The following is a 10,406-nucleotide window of genomic DNA, read 5'->3' as shown; positions in this document are numbered from 1 at the left end:
TACTCTGTTTCACACTACCCCTTCCAATTACACCAAAGTCAACATACCCACCCAATTTAATAATGCATTTGCAAATCAAGAGTCATACGATAATAATCTAAAGGTAAAGATAAACGAAATTTCAGCATCAAACACTAAATTCGACCCTAAATTCAGGAAGAATTTCAAAATTTTCAACAAAACCTAAACCCTAACTTTTTCGAGTTTGAACTGTAGCAACGATTTTCACAATTATTACGAACAACAAAACAAAAGAGATGAAGTCAAAAATTACCTTTTTGAGTGCTGAAGTCCTTTTCTCAACCTTTTCAAAACAAGCTTCTTTGCGGATCAACTACCCTAAGGGTGAAGTTTGAAGAAGAAATATGCTCTGCTTTTGTCTTCTCGGAGTAATTATTTTTTTAATATTTTTATGAAGGAGTCTACTAGGAGTAAATAAGTGTGTGGAAGGGGAAGAAGCGTGCAAACAGAAATGGGAGTAAATAGGTATCTGACAAGTGATTAAGTTTTTGTTGCTTTTTCTAATTTTTTTGGCCAGAATTACCCCTCAATTGCCAAACGGTGAAAAAATAACATAACCATCAAACGGTAAAAAAATCTAAAACATAATCACCAACCTTATACTTAACCCATAATAAATCACTAAAATTGGTCCACTTTATATTTTATTTCTTCTCCACTCTTTATTTGTAGCGGAGCGAGCCCCAAGTTAATAAGGCTGGCTTACAAAATTTGTATTTCGGCCTTATTAACTTGTATTTTTCCTTTGAAGCGTACCTTGATATAACCAATATTTCCAACAAATATAACTCGTTAACTTGTGAACATATGGCGACTAAGCTAAGGCACCAACCAAGCTGCCAAATTGCCAATACGGTTAAAGAAGTGTGATCTTCATTCATGTCAAAGTTAATTAGTTAAACCCTACTGTAAAATCTTGCATGAATCATGACGCGCTGTTTAACTGTAATATCTATAAATCTTCTAGATTTCGTGCAGATTTGAAAGAGCTTGTTAAATGCACATTTAAGTTTCAATATATTGTTACTGCTTTGTCGGTTGGGCAGCATGCTTGTTAAGTTGTTAGCAGATCGCCCCTTGGAAATGCTTGCTAGAAGAGTGTCCTCTCGAAATCCATAGCATTTAACTTGCTATAGGGTCTGATTCTGAATTTTTGAGTAATCTTTTATTTTATAATGGACAATTGCTGTTGTAAGTAGTTTTCAAATGGAATGAAACTTGGAGTAGGAAAAGTTCTCCCACATGAAAAGAAAATAAAGGGTTTGAAATGTTTATTAACTTGTGTGTGCAATATATGTTTTGGGGCCATGGAATTGGGCTTGGTCATGGTTATGCTAGTGGTTGGTTAGTAGTATATATTTATCAAAGTTATTTCTAGGGCTTATATTATCCTTAGGACAGAGTAAACTCGTCTTATTTTAGTTTGATTATTGTTCTTATTACTTTAGTTTTATTTTTCTGAATTGTAATATCTTAATAATTGTTAAATACTTTGTATAATTATTGGGATATTGGAACATAATCCAACTAGAAATAGCTGTTACATAACATATTTTCTAGAAGTGCATGCATTATCTTATAATAGAGTGTATGTAGTTCCCAATTTCCGAACGCATTAGTTTAAAGCTATGGTTCACCTTGCATGCATGACTCAAATTTTGAAAGGACTTCATTCCTATTTCTTATAATTCAACAAACTCTGGCTACTTTTATGTTTGCTACACTCCTTCTAAGGAGTGGAAAAGGGGGTTCTTAATAAAAACCAAAGCTTGTGATGCTAATTATGCTGAATTTTTAGCTATTCCTGTAGCCTCAGCTTGGGCTAAGGTTAAACTTTGAAGGGATGTCACGGAAAATCAGAGACATTTATTTTAATATCTCTCATGCTTACAGGGAGTTTCTATTCAGTGTCTATCCAGGAAGCAGGTCAAGCAAGCTCATCTTCTAACATCCCAAGCTGGTCAGGAGCCTGGTGGGCATGAGGATCTAGAGAATTGAATTTGGCAGCCAGCTCTTTTGATTGCAGTACTAGTGGTTTCTCCCCATGTGTGGGTGTTTAAAGCTCTTTGTATGTTGAACCTATGAACTTTATGTATCATCTAGATGATCCTCTAACTCCTATGGTCTGTAATAACTTTAACTTAGCTCATTCGCAGCACCCTTAATCTAGCTTTCAAACCCCTTTAACCACAAAAAAATACCCTAATTGGTTTTACTTCTCACTAAATGGAGGAATGCACTTGCTTGATCCCCTAAATAAGTGAAATTTCCCGTTAGAAGTAGAAATTTTCATATACAACCCAACAATTATTCTTGCCATTTTGTAGTACTATTAGTTGTCTTCAGTACACGTAGTAAGACTAGTAAGATTTACGAGTATAGATCATGCTTAATTAATTAGATGGACAATTTCTATGAAGTATTATATAACTAGTTGGATGGGTTGCACCAACAACTAATTAGATATGACCTTATATTTTCTAATTATTATGTATATCAACATTATTATTCATTAATCATTGATGAAGGTACAAGGTCTTTTTAGCCTTACTTTTATAGGGTTGGCCAAAGGTATTAGCTTGAGCGTTGGTATCCTTAGCTTTTATCAGTTTAGTTCTAGGCATTCTAGCCTTAAATTACTAACAACGTGTAAGCATTTATTTTGGGTTTTGTTTTCATTCTTCGTTTTTAGGTTTGTGTGGTCAGTGACATAACTTTTAACTGTTAGAATGTCTGGACCATTTCTTTCTTCTCAACAGTTGATTGTACTGTATGTGAAGTTATGATCCAATTAGCTAACATTTAAATCATGTGGTGAGGTTAGGGCACCCTTTTATCCAACTTGTATCAAAACTTTGTTAAGAACGACCTAGAGCTCTTCACACTTTAGATTACTTTTATGTAATTATTAAAGTTTTGGTTTAGTATGATCAATCAAGGATCAATATTTGGACTTGTAATTTATTAGCAAATGCATGTATATGACAAATTTTACAATATACTCCCTCCGTCCTATAATATAGTTTTTATGGTACTTTTTTCACGTTATTTAAGAAATGGGAGGAGAAGTGGAAAAAGTACATTATAAGTGGAAAAAAACTAGACAAAAGTACAAGGCAAATGGATAATTTAAGGGGAAAAAAGTGAAAAGTACAATTATAGACAAAAGTTAGAGAGAGAAAGTGGAAAAAAATACAATGCAAGTGGATAATTTAATTAGATTAAGAAGCTCGATGAATTAAGTTTAAAAATGAGGCTATAATGGTCTTGCATACTATCCAAAAATAGAAATAGGAATAACATTTTGGTTTTCCAAAATAGGAAAACAGGAACTATATTATGGACGGAGCGAATACTAATTTTGTTTCCATAAGATTGCAATTGTTTGATTGACACATTCGTCAATGCATAACTTTGATTAGTTGTATCGTTACTTGTATATCAATGAAAAATTTGTAAAAATTTATAGGTAAAGTTGAAAGTAAGCATTAAGAAGAAGCCTCAAAACATGTCAGTTACATCCATAGCGAAGAGGAGTAAGTAGAAGTTAATCCGACACCTTAAAGGCTGACTTATTAACACTTGTTTATTTATTTATTAATTAGGGTAGAAGTTAACCCGTGCGAATTACGGTTTATATAAAATTTATTTTTATAATTTGTACATTTTAAAAAAAATGAATAAATATAAATAAGAATTATGCACCTTGTATAAAAATATTTGTAATTTTAAAATTTTAGATTTTCATCAAAATTATGATATAATACATATTCAACGTCGCTTAATACATATTTCAATATAGGAGTCCATTTATTAGTGTGTTATTTACAATTATCTCATTTTTTTAGGATAAATGGATAGATTGTAGTTGTAATGTAGAAGCTTCTAATATTTAAATTTCAAAATTGTTAAATATAGTAGCTTTACAAAAAAAAAAAGATGACATCATCCTTGTATTTAGGCAGAAATTTTTTTATTATGAGAGTGACATATGAACAGTGATGGCATCAGCAACGTTTGTTTTAGTAATAGTCATAGGCAAAGGTTATAAATAGTATGAGATCAGTCAAATTGGTTTAATGAACTAGAGGAAACATAACTACTCGTAGCTACAAAGAATATTTTTTGGATTGGATAAATGATTAATAATTTCAAAAAAATCTACAAGTATTATTAGTTTCTCGATTTTCCATTCCTTAAAAATTGTTACATGCATACCTTATAACTACATCTCAATTTGTTACTTTTGTTAAAAGTTGTAGGAAAAATTGTAAATAATAATCTCAATTTTGCTGTATTTATTTTAATAATCGCAATTTTGGATTATTGTGGAATAATCCAAATTTTGGGGGCTGTTTATTTTCTTCAATCCCAAACCGGTCAACAAAATTCAATGACTTATTATATTAGATCACTTGACACGTGTCAAGTCCTGATTAATCTAAAAAATTGAAAAAACCAGCCAGCCTCCCCTTCCCCTACCGGACCACCCTAACCTCCACCACCACTACTCAGCTCGCCACCCCTCCCTCGCCGGACTACCGCGTCTCCCCCACCCCTGGCGTCGCCATTTTTCCCCCTCCTTGAAACCCCCTCCCATTCCCCCCCACGAAACCACCAAGGAAACCCCTCTTTCATTCCCAAAAACCCCAAATCGCTCCTTCCCCCACCCCAAAACCCTAGCGGCTAGGGTTTTCGATGGTGGGGGATCGGAGGGGTTTTTGGTGGTTTCGGGAATGGGGAGGTGGTTTTAAGGTTTCCGATTGGTGGGCTAGGTTTTCCGATTGAGAAAATTAGCCGGAAAATGGGAAAAGGAGATAAGGAGGGAGGTTGGGGGTTTTCGATCGAGATAGCTAGCCGGAAAAGGACGGTGGGGGGAGGGGGAAACCGGCGCAGTTGGGGCGGTCGGCCGGCGTCAAGGAGGTGTTAGATCAGCTGGCCTGCGTATGGGTTTTGGCTTGGTGTTTTTTATTTTATTTTATTTTTTCAAATTTTTTTTTTGTTTTATATTTTTATTAACCAATTAACTTGTGACACGTTTCACTTAAAAAAAAAAAAATTAACCCATTCAACCGGTCATTGGTAATTGGGATTGAAGAAAGTAAACAACCCCAAAATTAGGATTATTCCAAAGTAATCCAAAATTGGGATAATTAAGAGAAAATACAGCAAAGTTGGGATTATTATTTACAATTTTTCCAAAGATGTATACATTAGATAGGCTGCTCTATATATTTTCAAATAAATTAGAGAGAAAGTATATTATAAGGATCATGCTATTTTAAACACAACACCAAAAAAAAGAAAAGAAAGAAAAAAAAAAAAAAAAAACGAGCAATCGTAAAAGACTGGAAGGAGTATCAATCCAAATATCCAATCATGCCATTACATAAAATAAAGAGTCAAACATCAAGAGTGATAGCTCATCTCAAAGACTTTTCGTCTAACGTATTCTTTAAGGTCTTTCCTCTACCTCTTTTCTTTAATTTATGAATCAAAAGAAAGAATATATATTGGAAGGTGCGATGGATCATGGTTTGGTTAGCACTCTTTTTCAAAGTTCAATGTACTATCTTATCTTTACTTCATGTTGGTAGGGATATACCGTTTATACTTCACAAGTTCACACTTCACAGTAGTAGTTACTGTAAGTTCAGAAAGGCAAAAGCTAGAAGAGTACGCCATTAAATGAACACCAGGGATGGAATGAACAAGAAAATATTTTATGCATGGGACCTAATTTTGAGTAAACTTTTAGGTGTACCAAGCTATAATTGACCTACTTTTTTCAATTCTTAATTAATAGCTACATCTTGCCCTGTCAAATTTCAAATCGAAACCATTTAGCTGTCAAAACCAACTGACCCAAATGATAATCGAATCGTTTAAAAACCGATTTTTTTGAAATCGAAAACCGATCCGAACCGTATTTTAGTAAACCCGAACCGAATCAGTCCAAATAATGTTAAACCGTATAAGAACCGAACACGTTTAACGAACCGAATTAGTTCTTAACCGAACCAAAATATTACCGAACCAAAAAAGAACCGAACCGTTTCTAATCCGAAACCATTTGAACCGGGATTAAAACCGTTTACACCGAACCGTTAACAAACCGCAACCCGTTTTGCACCGAACCGTGTACAAACCGAACCACTTACAAACCGAACCGTTTATAAACCAAACCGTTTATGAATCGAACCGTTTACAAACCGCTTATTATAAATGAAAGATTAAAATCACGTTAAAAGGAATTTTAAATGAAATCTAACTATGCACACATGCCTACGGAGTACATTATTGTTTTCCCCAATTTTTTTTTTTTTAATGTAATTATAGATTAAGCAAAAATAGTCTTCATCTTCTCTTTAAACGACATCATCAAAGTATTTCATGGTTTGCTCGGAATTATATTGGACCAAAGTTGGACTAGTCAAATTCTTATGATGTATTATTGTAATTCTTGAAATTTTTAGAATGAGATTGGATCCTTTGATCTTTCAAAAACAAATTAAAGTCAATATAAAAATTATAATTTATCAATTGAAAAAGAAACTCAAAAAATTCTAGCTTAAAAAAGAAGTTTTTTTTTTTTTTTTTTTTAATTAAAGAAGACTTTTTCTCAAAATTTGAATTGAGTCACATGGAAAAAGATCAATGCACAATTGTCCGAAACCAATCGACCTAAATGAGAACCGAACCGATTAAAAATCAAAAACTGACTCGAACCGTATTTTAGTAAAACGAAACCGAGCCGATCCGAATAATGTTAAACCGTAAACGAACCGAACCTGTTAACAAACCGAACCTATTCTAAACCAAACTGAAAAAGAATCGAACCGTTTCTAACCCAAATCGTTTCCAACCCGAAACTGTTTGAACCGAGATAAAAACCGTTTCCAACCCAAAACTGTTTGAACCGGAATAAAAACCATTTACACCAAACCGTTTACAAGTTGAACCGAATTAAAACCGTTCAAAAATAAACCGAAATTGAAAATCGATAACAATTTGAACCGAAATGAAACCGACCCGTAATACACTTGAACCAATTTCAAACCGAACTAAAACCGAATTGTCAAACCGTTTTAACAGTGCTAGCTACATCAATTTGACTTTTTATACTCCGTACTTAACTCGAACATTAGCACAACATATATCTAATTTCGTATAAAAAAGTTGATAGTAAATGCAAAATTATAGGATATTATTTTATTTTAATTATTATTTTCATTGAATTGCACATAATTTTTCCATTGAAGATTCGAGTGCTGTCAACAAAAGTGAAATCATTATTGACTTTAACCACATTATCTACTAAAATGTAAAGATGAATTTCATTTATAATTGTGAAATTAATCTCAATTAATATTTTCAAAAGTCAAAGTGTTACAACTTGTTAAGTTGGATATCTTGCCATTTTCGTTTTCTATATTGAGTATTAATCTCTCTAAGAAAAGTTTCATTAATGGTTGTACATATACTCTCTCCACCCCTTTTTATAGTTCTTATTTAGACTGTGCACATTTGCTAATGCAACACTTTAATCATAAATATCTTAAGTTGCTTATTAGTAAAAAATATAACAATTGAATATTAATAATCTATTTATCGAGACAAATCAAATAAGACCCAACATGACTATGTTATGTCTTATATATTAAGAGTAATTTAGAAGATTCTCTTACATTATGAATAGTGTCAAATTCCAAATGGAAATTATAAAAAGGAGCGGAGAGAGTATGGGTTGATTATATGAATATGAAGGCAATATCATTGATAAGTAGATAGGCTTTGTTCATTTAAAATTTTGTTTTGCTTATTTGTTTTTTTTTTTTTTTTTTTTTTTTTTTTTTTTTTTTTTTTTTCTTCTGAATAAAATCACAGTAAATTAAGAAATGGAGAGGACGATCTCAAATCCTCAATATGCATGCATGGGTATTAATTTTGCCATGCTATAGGGATTATCCCAAATTCCCATCTTTAATGACACAAAATTCCTAACATATAATTGTGCTTAATTTATAAGTGTTAATGGACCAATTCAACCAAAAGCTTAAGCTGGTGGTTGAAATCCGGGAATATGTTTTATACTTTATCACGCTCCCTTACATGAGAGCCTCTTTGGGCTTGAAATGTGGATGCAGCATGGGCCCTCTGCATACCCTGCGCGAAATATTTCATTTGAAAGTAGGGGGTGGATGAGATTAAACCCGTGACCTTTGTGTCACGCTGGCTCTGATACCATGTTAATGGACCAACTCAACCAAAAATTTAAGCTGATGGTTGAAGTCCAAGAATATATTTTATACTCTATCAATAAGAAATCCAACTTTTCAGAAGTATCTTGCTATATACGAAGTACTATTATCACACATTTAAATTAAAACTAATGCTAGTGTTAGTACTTCCATCATTTTTTATGGAAAAATTAGCCTGAAGAGCACAAACTTTTAATAAGGTGCATGTAGCAGCATAAACTTTGACTAGTAGCTATAACAACACAAACATCTTTATCGGGTGTACAAAATATCATAAAATAAAACTCGGTACCAGAGATTTTGTTGAAGATAGGATATCTAATATTTTTTTTTATAATAACAAATTGTCTTGGATTGCTTCCTCTATTTGCTTGCGAGAAAAATGATCAGACAAGGTTTTGGGGGGTCATTTTAGTAAACATGGGTCAATTTTGAGATCAAATTTAGCAAAAGTTTACAAAAACGCATTGATTTGTGTGCAATAAAAATGCCTCGGTTAAGGTCTTGGGTCAATTTAGACCATAAGGACTAAATATGATGTCAAATTTTGCAAAAAGTTAATAAAATAAAGATTCCACGTCTTCGACAAAATCTCCGATTCTGGGTTTCATTTATGATATTTTGTACACCCGATGAAGAAGTTGGTGTTGTTACGACTACTAGCTTAGTCAAAGTTCATGCTGCTACATGCACCTTCTTAAAAATTCGTGTTGTTGGGTTTAATTTTGCCTTTTTTTTTTAATTATCTAAAATAATGTAAGAATTTTTTTTTTTTTTTTTTTTACAAAAGTATCGGGTGTGATGGTGTCTCTTATTTATACAAATATGTAGAAAGTCTAACATAGTATTATAGGACTATATGAGAATAACGATGTGTTCTATTATCAGTTTATCACCTATAATTTTCACTTATCTGAACTTATCAAACCTTATTTAAAGTTATTTTATATGTAATTTGTACTTGGATAACTTTTATCAGAAGTATATATATATATATATATATATAAAAAAAAAAAAACTTATGTTACAAGGAAATATAGATTATTCAATACATGAATCCAACATCATAATACCTTTATTGTTCTAATAGCAATGCATCAGGTCCACAAGCTAGGTTAAATTATACTGTGTAAAGATTCATGCATAGTGATTGATATTTGAATTACTCTTTTAAGTCTTTTCTTTTCCGGTGTATTATATGAGCTTTCTTTAGCAAGTTGCTCTTCGTGCTTTGATCTCCTGAGGATATTTTCTAGTACAGTACATGTACATGGTATATATATCACACAAAACTAATCAAATTTCTTTATGCTACAGAGTAGGCCAAGGGCGCGTATTGTGCATGTTGATCGTGAACCAATTGATGCTCATCTAGACTTGATAACTTTTTTACTCATTAGGGATGGTAATCCGGTCCGGATCCAACCCTACTCCGCCCCGTGTCCGAGAAAAAAGTAATTCGAATTTGACTCCGTTATAATAATCTGACTTTGAGTCGAAGGAGGGTCGGAGTCGGATCCTACAAAAAATCTGACTCTAACGGATTATTCGACTCCGACTTCGATCCAGTGGATCGTGGATTTGGGTGTGGGTCGTGATGGCAATGGGTGTCGAAGGCCCAAATAGCCCAATTTCTCAAAGTACATTGAATAACCGAGAAAAACTCTGAGTTGGGTCAGATCGGAGTCAGAGTCGGAGTTGGAGTCAAATTTAGTCTTCGATTTCATGTATGGTCGGAGTCGAATTTAGCATTATCCGCTCCGAGTCCGACCTGTTGCCATCCCTAATGCCCGTACTCGCTATTTGCTAAGCTCAATAATTCCTTGTTTGACTCATGTGTAATAAAGTTGTGATTGAGGCGAGTTGCTCATTGCAATTAGACAGATTATTATTATCTACTACGTATATATTCTTACTTCGTATCTATTCTTTCTGATTAAGTGTCAACTTTCACTTTTTTTTTTGGAAAAGTGTCAACTTTCACTTTATAACAAAAAAAATATTTTTTTTATTTTATTTTATATATCAAACTTAATTAATCCTATAAATTAACTAGCTATTCGCAAAATCATACAACTGAGTTAAACCTTGTACATTCAAATTAAATTCGTTAAAGTTTTAAAT

The sequence above is a fragment of the Chenopodium quinoa genome, unplaced genomic scaffold, assembly GCF_001683475.1.
Source record: "Chenopodium quinoa cultivar QQ74 unplaced genomic scaffold, ASM168347v1, whole genome shotgun sequence".
Taxonomy (NCBI): Eukaryota; Viridiplantae; Streptophyta; class Magnoliopsida; order Caryophyllales; family Amaranthaceae; genus Chenopodium; species Chenopodium quinoa.
Note: the sequence above shows the minus strand (reverse complement) of the source record.